The sequence below is a fragment of the Panulirus ornatus genome, chromosome 41 (assembly GCF_036320965.1).
Source record: "Panulirus ornatus isolate Po-2019 chromosome 41, ASM3632096v1, whole genome shotgun sequence".
NCBI classification, from domain to species: Eukaryota; Metazoa; Arthropoda; class Malacostraca; order Decapoda; family Palinuridae; genus Panulirus; species Panulirus ornatus.
This window is the reverse complement of record NC_092264.1, coordinates 17,123,399-17,137,834: the sequence shown is the minus strand read 5'-3', so window position 1 is coordinate 17,137,834 and position 14,436 is coordinate 17,123,399. Positions and strand designations below refer to the sequence as shown.

The 14,436-nt window shown below is 43.0% G+C and overlaps 1 protein-coding gene across 1 annotated transcript in view; it reads left to right on the top strand.

Moving 5' to 3' along the window:
- The first annotated feature begins 8,684 nt into the window (after nucleotides 1–8,684).
- The window catches only part of LOC139761722 (uncharacterized), a 158,104-nt gene continuing 152,352 nt past the window's right edge, over nucleotides 8,685–14,436 (top strand). Inside the window, 1 exon segment of the mRNA XM_071686112.1 lies at nucleotides 8,685–8,757. The gene's annotated coding sequence lies outside the window, so the exon portion shown is untranslated.

The following is a 14,436-nucleotide window of genomic DNA, read 5'->3' as shown; positions in this document are numbered from 1 at the left end:
TCCATTTGCTTTTCTAAGTATTTCTCACATACATTCTTCAAAGCAAACACCTGATCCACACATCCTCTACCACTTCTGAAACCACACTGCTCTTCCCCAATCTGATGCTCTGTACATGCCTTCACCCTCTCAATCAATACCCTCCCATATAATTTACCAGGAATACTCAACAAACTTATACCTCTGTAATTTGAGCACTCACTCTTATCCCCTTTACCTTTGTACAATGGCACTATGCACGCATTCCGCCAATCCTCAGGCACCTCACCATGAGTCATACATACATTAAATAACCTTACCAACCAGTCAACAATACAGTCACCCCCTTTTTTAATAAATTCCACTGCAATACCATCCAAACCTGCTGCCTTGCCGGCTTTCATCTTCCGCAAAGCTTTCACTACCTCTTCTCTGTTTACCAAATCATTTTCCCTAACCCTCTCACTTTGCACACCACCTCGACCAAAACACCCTATATGAATGTTTTAAGTTTTATATTATTTTGTGAAAATCATTTATCATGAATTCTTTTGAGGAATATGTAGCGTAAGTTGCAGATACAGAGATACAGTATTTTCTATGTATTTGTACTTTTGCATAGTTTGTGTATGTTTTTGATAGTATGTGTAGATGAGTGAGAGAGAAAGAAATTGTAAGTGGATAATATTTATATGCTCAGTCACAGTGCAGAAATATAGCTCTCAAGGAGAACATCTCACAAACTCCCCTACTATCATTGTTTTCTTTTTAAATACTTCTTTGTCTTTTACCATGTTAGCATACATGGGAAAGGTATATCATCATCTATACCTGCAAAATCCCAGAAGGCGTGGTTCCCACCCCACATTCGGAAATGATATCCTACTGGCATGACAGGCATGGAAGACTTGTCAAAATTCTACTTCTGAAATCCAAAAGTGTTTTATGCACAAAAAGAGAACACCTCAAACATCCTGGGCCCAAGACCCTTCAACACCTTGCCAGCTACCATCAGAAGCAGGATGGGATGCACAATAGAGAAGTTTAACAGTGCACCAGACAAGTACCTACAAAGTGTACCAGACCAACCAGGCTATGTAGGCCTAAGGGCTGCGGCTTTCAATAGCTTAGCCAGTCAATGACTAAATCCAAGAGTTCAGGCCCAGCTAAGGCTGTATGGGTGAAAACCCCCAAAGACTGCACCAGGTACGTGCCACATCTATTCTTAAGCTGTCATGCAGTGCATCGAAACCACAGTCGACTATCCACAATTTGGCTCCCCAGAGACCTTTCCATGGTTTCCCCCTTCCACTTCACATGCACTTGTTCAGTCCATTAACAGCGTGGAGCAACTTATGTGCTAAAACTGTTGTGCACAAACAATACAACCAAAGGGCAGTCAGTGATCTTTTGTCCCTCGAAATTTATCTCACGTACCCCTTGATGAGGCTACATGTATCCCGTGGGGGTCCATGTACCCTTAGTTGGGAACTACTGCTGTTTGCTAAATTTCCAAAAGTAGAGGATCTTAGTTCAGAAAAGAGAGGGAGTTAAGGCATTGAAGGAGGAATGTAGATAAGCAAAGAAACTAAGGGCACTGCTAGTGCAGTGATTCCGGAGCCTCTTACCAAATATTTGTGTCACCTACAACTACTTAATGTTCCAACTTACTACTACTATATTATGCTCTTTCATAACTATTTTTACCTAATGCTCCTTCCTAATTTTCTCACCTGCTACATTACCTATTGCTCCTACCATTTTAACAAAGGCAGGGCTTGCACATAGTGCTCACCACAGATAAATCTAGTCATGAAGAATGATTTGTGTGTTTAGTGTTAGTTGTTATGTGTGACAAGGAAGGATTTTATGTTGTGGACCGAATGCCAGCAGTCCAAATGAGGGCGAGGTAAAAAGAAAACACATCTACGTGGGTCAGAGGAGTGCAACTTAACCACAGAAGTGCTGGCTTACTTCTCAGCCATCACTAACCTTCTTGATATACAGGCGGGTAGTACTGGTAATATGGTCAGTGGCTACTTACCAACTACTACCTTCTAAGGTTAAGAGAAAGCTCGTGAGTACTGGTTGAAAAGGAAAGGAAAATGATACAGGTACAGTATATCACTGCCTTGTTATGTAACCTGAAAGCTTTAAGAGGCATTTTCTGGGTGGAGGGAGGAATCCCACTGAGGATGCAGTAGGACCTTGGGAATAGTAGTACTGTTGGTGTCCATTGTCTCCACTGAGGAAGCTTTGGTTATGAAACTCTTGCTCACCAAAGTCACTGATATAGAAGACATTTTTGATTAAACAGAATTTGCCAGCTTTAAGCCTTAAAGGGCCAACAGAGGAGTGTTTTGAAGCAAAGGTCTTTTTGCACAGAGCACTATCAGAGTCAACAGGAGTGGTTGTCACATGAGTACAAACTGGTGTTATCCAACGCAGCTCGATGATTTTCTTAGTCTAGGTGGCAGTTATAGTACACATTGCTGGCTTTGGGTTTGGTAACGATTTAAGTTTGCTGTTCTCTTTTCTCTGCTTCATAAATTGTTGTCCAGATTGCACACTAGCCATAATTTGATATGTATGTACTATTAGATTATGTATTACTTTGGGTTTTGCTCCCGAGAGCTGGCTTTTTGTGTCCATCACTAGCTAAACCAGGCAATACTTGGCAAGCTGCAGCATCACATGATTACTGTGTGGCTGTTGGCAACTCAAGGATGAGCTGCTTTGATAACTTCTTCATTCCCTAAACCTTGAAGCTGTGGAGCACTCTACTGTCTTATGTCTTTTCCAATAACTATGATTTGGCACCTTATGAAAGACAGGTTTTCATTTCTTCCGAAATTCGTAAATACTTTACCATGCCTCTCCTTGATTCCTTTTATTAATGTCTTTATATTTCAATCTTAGCCCAGCCTCAATGTGCACTTTTGTCTGTCATTGGATCCTCCAGCATTAAAAAAAAAAAGCATTTCACAAGATTTCAGATTGAAGTTATGACATTTTCTGTGAAGACTGTGTCACATACAATATATGAGGAGGTAGTGTTTTCCACCGTGGTTACCAGCTAAGGGTTAACACTAGCTTCACCCTTAGATTGTAATCATTGTTATGGACTAGCAAATGCATTAATTACATATTAAGTAATAATTGATACTCTATACATACTGCACAGAATTGAATCTGTCATGTTACATGGATATTATCTTTTTATGTTTATAAAAGTTATGAAGTTGAAATCATGAGATAACTGTGATGCTGGGCAGGAAATACATGCCAGATGATCACTTATTCAGTGGATTTTAACATCAAAATCCTCGTAAACTAGAGCAGAAATAAAAACATTCGCAAGCAACTGCAATACACTTCTGCTCTGTTACAATATCATGTTCATCTATATACCTTTACTTTATCCTCGAGAAACCTAAACTCATCTTGCTCTTGCCAAACCTATCTTCACTAGACTTTCAATAATCTCACATTTACATCAGTTTGAGGTGGCTGATAACCGTAACGCTCCATATAAACACTATATGGAGACCCATTCTTCAGTGAATTTTACCATCGCAGGACATACGACGAACTGTATAAGAAATGGTAACAATGTCAAAGATAAAACTTTTTTGATAGTATGAATCATTCATTGAGAATTGCTTGCAATTTGTTCAATATGCTTGTGCAATATTAACTATTTCTTTGCTGGTGACCTTGGCAATTGAAGAACATGTTGGCTGCAGTTGTACAGTGGAAATTAGGCAAAATTCAAGCAGGTTAAAGTGTTCAAATGAGAGCGATTGACTCGAATATTAAGTTAGAAAGAAAATATTTGGTACTGAGAGAGAGAGAGGGAGGAGGGATGTGGGGATGATCATAGGGACTAGAATCAAAGTAACACAGGCATCTGAAAAATCTCTTCAATGCCGTAGTAACTAATGAAATCATCAAGAGGGAAATTTGATTTCCCAGATGTAAAAATTGTAAGGTGACTGATGTCACTCCTTCTCAAGATGGTTGGTAAATTAGGCTTTAATCACATAGCGTCAGAAAGTTCGTGAGTTCAGCAAGAGTGACCAAATCTGTTGAGTGGTTTGATACTTCCAGTAGAGCATTGTTCTATTTTTAGATGAGGTCTGTTGCCATCACCATCACTACCTTATGGGATTAATGAATGGTTTAAGGTAAGCCCTGGTGGGACAGGGCCCCTTCATGTTTAAGATGGACACCCCTAGAGCAAAGGATACTTCCTTTCGAACATCTTTCTTGGGTGTAAGTACTTGGCAAGCGGTAAGTCTAACCTACAAAATAAGTGGGACTCCAATAGGCTGCAACGTAATTTCTCCTGCTGATCACAGCTCGTTGAAAGAAATCCTTCCTACCCAATATGGAAAGATGTTTTAATTTAACCTGATGAATCCAAGGAGCAAAGAAACGAGAGGTTATCTCTGAGCTACAGGGAAGGAAAAGTATAGGCATGAGTGCAGACAGTGCACTACCCTACCCAACATAAAAACCCTACTTTCTGGTATATTCCACAGGAACGTAAGTGAACTATTGTTCATGATTGTGAAGTTGCATCAAATATTTCTTGAAGACAAATGGGGTCAATGGCAGCTTCTCTCTCTCTCTCTCTCTCTCTCTCTCTCTCTCTCTCTCTCTCTCTCTCTCTCTCTCTATTATTTGCTCTGGTAACTTTTGCTCAAGGGTGTTGACTGACAAGTTCTGCAACTGTACTGCTGATTGGTAAAGTGAACATAATCAACTGCAATTGGTTTAGCGTCTAATTTGCAGACGTGAATGAGATGAAATATATGGTGAGAGATGTATTCCTTTAAAATTTTTTATATACAATTGCTGGCGACTAAATTGATTGATAATCAGTAATTACCGTGTTAAACTCCTTTTGCTATTAACACTACAATTAAAGCACTGTTATGCTCCCGGGAGTGGAACGCAAGTAATATAAATAAAAGTAACAAAGTAACTTTTCAAAGAGGTCTGGTCGTATATTCAACCAGTAATGAGCAAAGAATGAAAAGAAGAATAAGATGAAGGAATATCCTGTCTGAAGTTATTCATGACAGTATTGACAGTATTCAGAAAATGTCTGGGGAAAATATAGGTGTTATTGTCAATAGCAGGTATTCTACTCACCTTAGATTTGCCGATGATGATGATTTCAAATCCACTGGAATCAGCGGTGTGGAACCTGAGCTAAGGAGAGAAAGAGGGGGTTGTTCCACTGCCTTTGCCAATGGTAGGGGACAGCGCCCCACACCTCACAGCTCCCACCGCCAGTGTATCCAAATGACCAGTGTATGACGTCCGCTCCTCACTTGGTCCCCACACAGTTCCCAGTATTGCTTAAGATATCCTCATTTGAATTAGCCTCACTTGGGACGGTCCAAGTCGACGTTCCTATGACCTGCAGACCAGAGTGTTGCGACCCCTCTGTGTGAACAGGCACTTGTCTGAAGCTGGCTCATTCTGGTAAAGAAATAACGTAATCAAACACCCACAGAGGGAAGCAATTGACCTGTCATTTCTCAATACATAATACTAGTGAGCAGTGAACTCTCTCTCTCTCTCTGTATTTGTCAGCCCTCCAGCACCACATTAATGAATCCATCCTCTACAGATTACAACGAAAACATGATGGTCTTTCTTACAGATTACAAAGAAAATATGATGGTCTTAACCTAGAATATTCACATGTGCTTCTGGGTGTAACGGGTCTGCCTCTCTCTCTCTCTCTCTCTCTCTCTCTCTCTCTCTCTCTCTCTCTCTCTCTCTCTCTCTCTCTCTCTCTCTCGAGGTGAAGTTTTGCATAGGGTTAGGGAGAGAATAGGTATTTCTTTTTAATAGGAAATAATAACTATGTTCCTAAAGCTCCGTCTCTTCTCGACATTCTGCAGTGAAAATTGAAATCCAGGTTGATAGTGTTTCATTATATTTTTCCTTGATGAGAGGAGACGGTATGAGTGCAGACATCCGTCTCAATTGCACTGCATAATTGGTCTTCAACAGTAGTCATGTCTTTCGAAGCTTCCCGGTCACACGTTCGTCTTGTAGATTTTCTCGTAATATTTTTTGTTCACCCAAGGAACCACACCCGCTGTGCGAGACCATTCAAGTATTCCCGTAATTTCAGTTGGATACAAACCATCTGTTTCTTCATGCCAGCGATTCCTCCATCATAGATTAATTTTCCTGGGTGGTAATCACTTTTAGCGAGGTTTTTCCTGAGATGTGACTGGAAGAAATCGCCTGAGTGCTTTGGAGAGAAAGCAAAATTGTACGTACCTCAATTTTACGACACATAGCAGAACGACTCGCTTCCAATATGCCACTGGTCTTGTCATTTCGGCATTTTGTTCTTCCTAGACGTAACGAGAGCTCCCTGGTTTTATGTGGTTTGTCTTCTAACTGTCGTTTCTCCAGCGAGAGAAGGATGACCCTCGTTCTGTCTGAACCAGGTTCGTTGGTCTGTGTCTGGATAACGATGGTGCTCCCGTGTGTACATCATGTGTCGCTCGTTATATTTTCTAACTTCATTTACCAGTGTCTGATTTTCGTTCTTACGCTCTGCGGCTCCCACCTCCTCACGTACTTCAAAAAACAGCTTCTTTAAAGTCGTATTCTGCAGTTGAGGAAGGAAGTTGGGGGTCTCTCGATGAAAGATTGCGTTGCGACTTCACTGAATAGATTTTAGATTCTCTAAGAATAAAGTTATTAATCTTATGAAATACACCCACTTTAACATGCAAAGCTCTAATTTACGAACACTTTTTCCTTCGTATAACCACGGTGTTCCTCAAGGACTTGGTCTACTAATCTTTTCTAACACGACCACTCACTATCCTGCCACACATCTTGTCTTCTGTACAAAGAGCACTTATTCCTCTATAATTCTTATACTCATTTTCACTCCCTTTTCCTGTATACACCTGACCAAGTTTCTCATGATTCCATACATACATTCCACATCCATTCCACACTAGTTTCACTCTCCACCATTTCGCTAACCACATCATGTTATCCACAACTTTTCCACTCTGTAAAATCAATGTATATTTATGCTGACTTCCTCCTTTGTCGTGTCTCCTTCTTCCACATATGTGCTCCTCTCTCCCCGGTCCCACTAGTCCTGCTGTGTCAACAGACACATCTCTTTCACCATCATTCACGTCTTAAGACAATGTCTTTATCTCTTACAAAGTACATCCATTTTCTATATCTTTCATTTAGACTCGTGTAATATACTCTGGCTCTTTATATATAACTCTCGTCTCCTTTTATCTGCCATCTTTCCAGATATATTAGCCATTTTTTTCTTATGATATTATTCATCTCTTACCCAGTGTCGTCACATTCAACACTTTATACCCCTCACAGTCATACCAATCGTCGCTTTTCCCCCTCTATTAACCATCCACTTAGAGGAAAAGTAGTCTACTTCGGCATTTCTAAGAGGCGCTCAGCTGTTGGTATATCAAGTCCACAGTTCCCTCCACCCTCTCTACTCTCACTGGACACCCCACACACCATCACCAACACCACCCGAGCCACACCGGCTAGAGTAACGCACTCCGGGTATGTGGTACGCGCCACAGCGGGTCGGGGTAACATTGCATTAGGAAGACTGAATCCATCACCCGTGTATCCTTATTGTCCCTCCATGTTATGAAGTCTTGATCTCGTCAGTCAATAGCCAGTTTACGAGGCTGTTGGTCATACCTTGGTAGGCAGGAGTACCCACACATCATCACTGGAACAATGAGACGAAGGCTCATTGCAGTGTAGAAGCTCCTGATAGGACTTGTATGACATTCTGACGATGGAAGTGTGTGACTGTCATGCACAGAAGCGGACACGGCGCCTCTATGTTATGTGTCCTCATATACCCCAGGGAATATGGTATATCTGATCCAGTCTCGTCATACGCAAGAGGGACCACTGTTTAGCTGCTTATCTATCGTCATGTACATCAGGGAGGATGATGGTTTTTCCCACGAACTATTTAGTCCTTCATAACACCTCTGGTCTCACGGTCGTGCGCAACACACCTGATCTCATTCATGGTCGTGCGCAACACCTCTGGTCTCACAGTCGTGCGCCACACCCCTGATCTCATGGTCGTGCGCAATACCTGTGGTCTCACGGTCGTGCGCAACACCCCTAATCTCACGGTCGTGCGCCTTGTACCGGAAGCTGATGGACTCCCTAAGTAAGACGAGAATTTGCGGTCAAGCCAAGCGTCTGCCACCCGGTCAAGTGCGCGGATACACACGCGCGTGCAAACCATCATTAACATAGCCTAACATAGCAATTACGGATCATTCTATATCCGTATCTTCGTACCGAAAGCGATAACGTATCGGTGCAGAGGCGGGCGAGGAAGAGCAACACAGTGTTACTTGATAATAAAATAACTGTAGCAATACGTGAGTTATATACACCAAGTTAGTCTTGTCTGTCCTTCATGATGGTTTAGGATGAGTCATGAACTAGATGGGGTTTGGGGAGGAGGACAGGTGGGGAGGAGGACAAGTGGGGAGGAGGACAAGAGGGGAGGAGGACAGGTGGGTGGGGAGGACAGGCAGGTGGGGAGGCAAGCCGGGGATCGATTCCTGGAGGGAACAGGAGCGTGTGTGTGGGGGTGAGGGGGTGTTCCAGGGGTGCCCGCCACATCAGACGCCGCGCATTCCACCCGCGGATATCGTGTGCACCGCCCGGCGTAACCCGTCCATACACCACAACACCACTGCTAAGGTCAGTTTCACTCACTCTCGTAGACTCCTCCTATGGGGACCATCCTGCTGACTTGAGGGATGTGGCACACGTAGCCTCCACGGGTGAGGAGAGTTGTTCTCACGCCCTCACACACGTCTGGTGTCATCTACAGATATGTTATCATCATCGCAAGTCACAGGCATGATGTGGACTCTGGTCGTGTTCGACTTGTACTCCCAGTCATAAGAAGGTCAGTCTGTTTGACCTCCGGGAACACATAGGGATGCTGGGAGGATCAGCAGGTGCAGGATACGACTGTTGACATGACCTCCTAAGCGAGTCAGCAGCAATGGCAAATCTCTGCCACTGTGGTATGGGCGAGGAACACCCCCAGATGGGCGGCAACAGAAGACTCTCCTACCACAGGGGCACCACACTGGCCCCCATACATCACTCTCTGTAGCGCCAGTGTGGTACCTGGAGTGCGAGCCTCACTATATAGACTCACCAGCCTCACAGTTTAGGTCGTAGTGAACATTCCTACTGTATCATGTTATCAACTCACCGCTGCGGTCAACGTACAAACCATGGCGTCACAAGGCGCCATGGATTCCACGTCTTACTTCCAGGGAAAGTGGTAGGTATCTCATGGGGTAATTACATTCAAAAACTCGTAAGTACAAATGATCAAGAACATATAGGCTTCATATGACGCCGGTGAGTACCCAAGCTGGTAGCAAGCGCTAACCACTTGTCTCCAGATGTACATTTCAGCCAAGAGTGTTCAGAGTTGCACAGCAGCTTCGAGTTTCTTCGAAGCTTCGGTTGGTAGAGCGTTGGAGTGTAGGAGGCAGGGACGTGCAACAGCTTGTACACTAACCATGTTCTCTCCCACCCCGGTCCTTACCACACCGCAACGGCCCGTGTGAGAACGAAGCTTCGTTTCATCGGGGGAAAATAAATGGAGGGAAACTTTACCTCACGTTGACCAGCGGTTGGCAGTACGTGGGGCTCGGCTCGCCCCTGTGGCAGACGTGACCATGGTCTTCCCCGGGGAATGAGTATCCAGACCTGGCCATCATCTTTCTCGTTATCTTCAAGTAATGATGCTCAGCGGAGTGTTGGAGGCACTGACGTGACGTAGTCTCCTTTCCCGCTCCTCACAGTAAACTGAAATTGAGTACTCAGGTCAACATATATATATATATATATATATATATATATATATATATATATATATATATATATATATATATATATATCTTTCTTTTGTTTCAAACTATTCGCCATTTCCCGCGTTAGCGAGGTAGCGCTAAGAACAGAGGACTGGTCCTTTGAGGGAATATCCTCACCTGGCCCCCTCTGTTCCTTCTTTTGGAAAATTAAAAAAAAAAAACGAGAGGGGAGGATTTCCAGCCCCCCCGCTCCCTTCCCTTTTATTCGCCTTCTACGACACGCAGGGAATACGTGGAAAGTATTCTTTCTCCCCTATCCCAGGGATAATATATATATATATATATATATATATATATATATATATATATATATATATATATATATATATATATATACTATAAAACGTGACATTTATTTTCACGCATCAATCAATATCGTAACTAAGAAAGTAAAAACCTTAACACATGCAAGACAACTGGTCATTACAAGGAGCGCGACGAACGTGGCTTGTCAAAGAGTGCAGAGAGAGAGAGAGAGAGAGAGAGAGAGAGAGAGAGAGAGAGAGAGAGAGAGAGAGAATCTACGAGGAACTCTTACCTGTTTAAATATGGCTTACTTACTGATGGTACTGTCCTTTCTTGAGCTCTCGCAGGACCATCGTCAAACAACTGACTGCCTGTCTTTTAAAGGTGTCTAAGTTAACCCCTTACAGGATTCCTGTCTCACATGGCAGAACATGAAATACCCCTCACCATCCTCCTTGCTGTGTCCTGCAAGATAATAACCTGGCATTACTGCATGTGTATTATTGGAGATCACTGTTGATCTAATTACTCATTTTTTCTTATACTTCATCAGGTTTTTGATCCTCGTATCCTTTTTTGATTCCATCTATTCAAAGCCGTAGATAGATAACAGTGTTACATGGAGTTACATAGATACATGGATGACACAGACCCCAAGTCCAAGCGATGTGATCTGTTCTCAACACTACTATTGCTTCCAGTTCGTATAGTTCAAGTTCCTTGAATTTATCCCAATGGCTCGTATGTCCCAGTCCCTCAGTTTAGCTCGTAAAGTGTTTCAAACTGACTCCGATTTACGGGTTGCTTTTATTTTATTTGGTGACCATACAACACAGCAGTATTCACAAATTACTTCTGACGTATACATCGAACCTCTTTTTCCAACATCAGCTCTCTCTCTCTCTCTCTCTCTCTCTCTCTCTCTCTCTCTCTCTCTCTCTCTCTCTCTCTCTCTCTCTCGTGGTGAAAGGAAACATCAGCGTCCCACTCGTCGTCGCTCGACTCACTAGCGAAGTCATTTTTTTTTTTTTTTTGCGATGTGATCTTGAAAGTCTCAGGGTTTTCGTTATCGGTCACTCTTACGGCTTTCGCTTCGACATCATCTCTCCTCCTCCTCCTCCTCCTCCTTCAGCCTCCTCCTCCTGTTGGCAGCCTCCTCCTCCTCCTCCTCCGGTCAGCTCCTCCTCCTGTTGGCAGCCGCTGTGATCCAAGTCATTCCTTGGCTCAGGTGTTTGGGTCTGTCCTCACTAAATCCCACCAGACACACCGCCCATCTGGATACAATAATGCTCAAGTCTTCTTCCGTTTTTCTAATAATCGTACATGACTTCATTGTGACTCCCTGTCTGTATTAGATATTATTGCTATGAACAGCACAGTGGGTTAGTGCTGCTGTCCTGATAGATATCCTCCTCGTCTACGACGAATTATCTATTTCTTAAGAGCGTTTTGATTCCATATTCCTACTTTACCTATGCTTCATTGAGCAGAATTCTGTGTCTTATTTTGTCAATGCCTTTGCAAATAGAAGACAAACAGTGATCAATCTCTAACACTGCATTTATGTTTCATATGTGACGACGTAGTGTCCCTGCAGGGATGTATGCGTCCTTTTTTTTTTCCCCCATCTGGGGGAAAATTCACGTTAGAGAGAGAGAGAGAGAGAGAGAGAGAGAGAGAGAGAGAGAGAGAGAGAGATCCAGTCTCGTCTGCATCCCGCCGCTGCTCTGAGAGTGAGTGTGAGGTGGGTGGGTCGTGATGCTGGCCGTCTTGGATGCACTCGTGAACCCTACAACTGTGCACATCATCCAGTGTCATCTTTACATACACGCTCCCTCGCCTCATTGACACACAGGCCTTTGGGTCAGCCCAACACTGGCTCTCCAGTTTCTTGACATCCTTGACACATTCGTCCCGTGCAGTCTTGCCACACAGAGCCCTTGACCCACTTCGACCAACTGCTCCATGAGTCCACCCACACTGCCTTGACCCATTTCGACCAACTCCACCTTGAGTCAACCTACACTCCCTTGAACTTTTCGACCCACTCTGGGTCAGTCATCACCGCCCCTCTGCGAAGTCCATAAGATCTCCTTGACGCCGGGATTCCCCCTGGGCCAACCCGGGCTTCCACTCCTCACTCCTTGACCTTCCTTAGACACATGACCGCTAACAGAGCTCCCTTTGACACATGATATTCCTTTGCTCATGATTGCCTGGGCTGATCTGCGCTGGCTTTCACGCTTTCTCTGGCTCGAGATATACCCCTACTGCCTGACCGGATACTCCCAGGCCTTCGCTGACACTGACGGATCTCCGTCTGTGTCAGACGCATTGTATCCCTCCACACAGTCCCTGGTTCCTCTTGATGACCGGACGGAGGAATCAAACCCACACACCCTCCACACACTCCCCCGGCTCGTGGGTACTTGGTTAACCCATCCTGCCTCATAATGTGACCCTCTGCACACATTAATGAAAATAATGATAATGATAATAATAATGATAATAATAATAATAATAATAATAATAATAATAATAATAATGATAATGATACTATAATAATGATACTACCATTACTACTACTACTTACCCAACTATGGCACTCTGCACACGTTAATAAAGATAATGATAATATCAATGATAATAATAATGATGATAAACATCCATGTGACTCACTGCATTTTACTTGTACCACGTCATACTTTCCCTACCTCATAAACTTACTGCGCATTGCTGTCATTACCTTAGCGCTTGTGTGCTGGTATGTAGGCACTATAGATGATGGTTCCTCTGTATCATTTCAGTTATCTCGTTAGATCACGTCACTGGAAACAACATAAGATGGAATAGTTAATAAATCATGTTGATATTAGTTCATGAACAGAAGATATTAATACGTTGTTACTCTCAGCTTATATATCTAATGAAAAGAATTCCTCCCTCTTCACACATTTCTTTTTGCCAACAAGCACTGATCCTGAACCCTTCCAACCCCATTTCTTTTTGCTGCCAACAAGCACTGATCCTGAACCCCTCCCGACCCCATTTCTTTATGCCAACAAGCGCTGATCCTGAACCCCTCCCCGACCCCATTTCTTTTTGCCAACAAGCACTGATCCTGAGTAAGCTATAGTTTCTCAAACCTTCCATGTAACAGATCATGTATTTCCCCGGACTGTCCTACCTAATGGGGCAAGTTATCCAATAAAAGCTTCAATTGGTAATTTCCTGTGAACCACTGATTCCATGTCCCCCAGTAGGTCTCTGTTCCACCGCGCCAGTCCTACATGTTTCTGCTGGACAGCCTCAGAAATTGCTCCTACTCTCCCTTTCCAATCTTCGTTGTCAGTAATCTCAGAGTCCGTCTCATGGATAATTCCTTTCGTTAAGCGATCTCAAAGACATCCAGATAAGATCCTTTGAAATCTTTCAACCACTCTGATTCTTTGATCATGTCTTCTCATCATCATATTTTTCACTTTCCAAAATTTTCCCTCCATCTGATATCACTATCTTCACTATTCCTGGACTTTGGTTTAAATTCTCAGTTTCTTCACTTCCTCCTCCAAACTTTTGCACTCGCTGAGTCTGTTTTTTTTTCTAAAATTTCTAATCATATCTCATGCCTTACGATTTCAATTTATTCATCGGCAATTTCTTCAATTCTTTTTCATCCTCTCATCCAGTGAAAGACTCAGATAATTCCCCTTCACTAAGCTTTCTCCTTACAGATGTGGTCGCACCTGTTTGGTCACAAAACTTTCCCTTGTCTTGACTCCATTTATGGTTGGAATATCTTGTTCAGCTTTGCTCTGCGCTTATACTAAATTTCCTCATTGATTTCAGTCTCATGGGTGATGAGTATCCTCATCCCAAAATCTCATTAGCAATCCAGTTTACTCATACAAGCTTCTAGTTAGCCAGATTTAAGCTTAAGAGAAATATGGAGTGTGTCTGTCAGGCGTGTGAGTTAAACTCATTGCACATTAATAATACACTACTTTCTTTTTCTCACTTACTCTTACTCTCCTCCATATTTCTGATACACTTATGTCTTCACTTTGCAGTATGCCAGGTGCACACAATTCCTCCTTCTAGATCAATGATCACGGAGACAATTACCTGAAATTTCATCTTTGGCGCACCTTTCCGCATTGTCAATTTGCAAGATCCAATTCTTTCACACCCTCATCTCTTTTGTTCCTCATTTTGTCACGGTGAAATGATACATGTG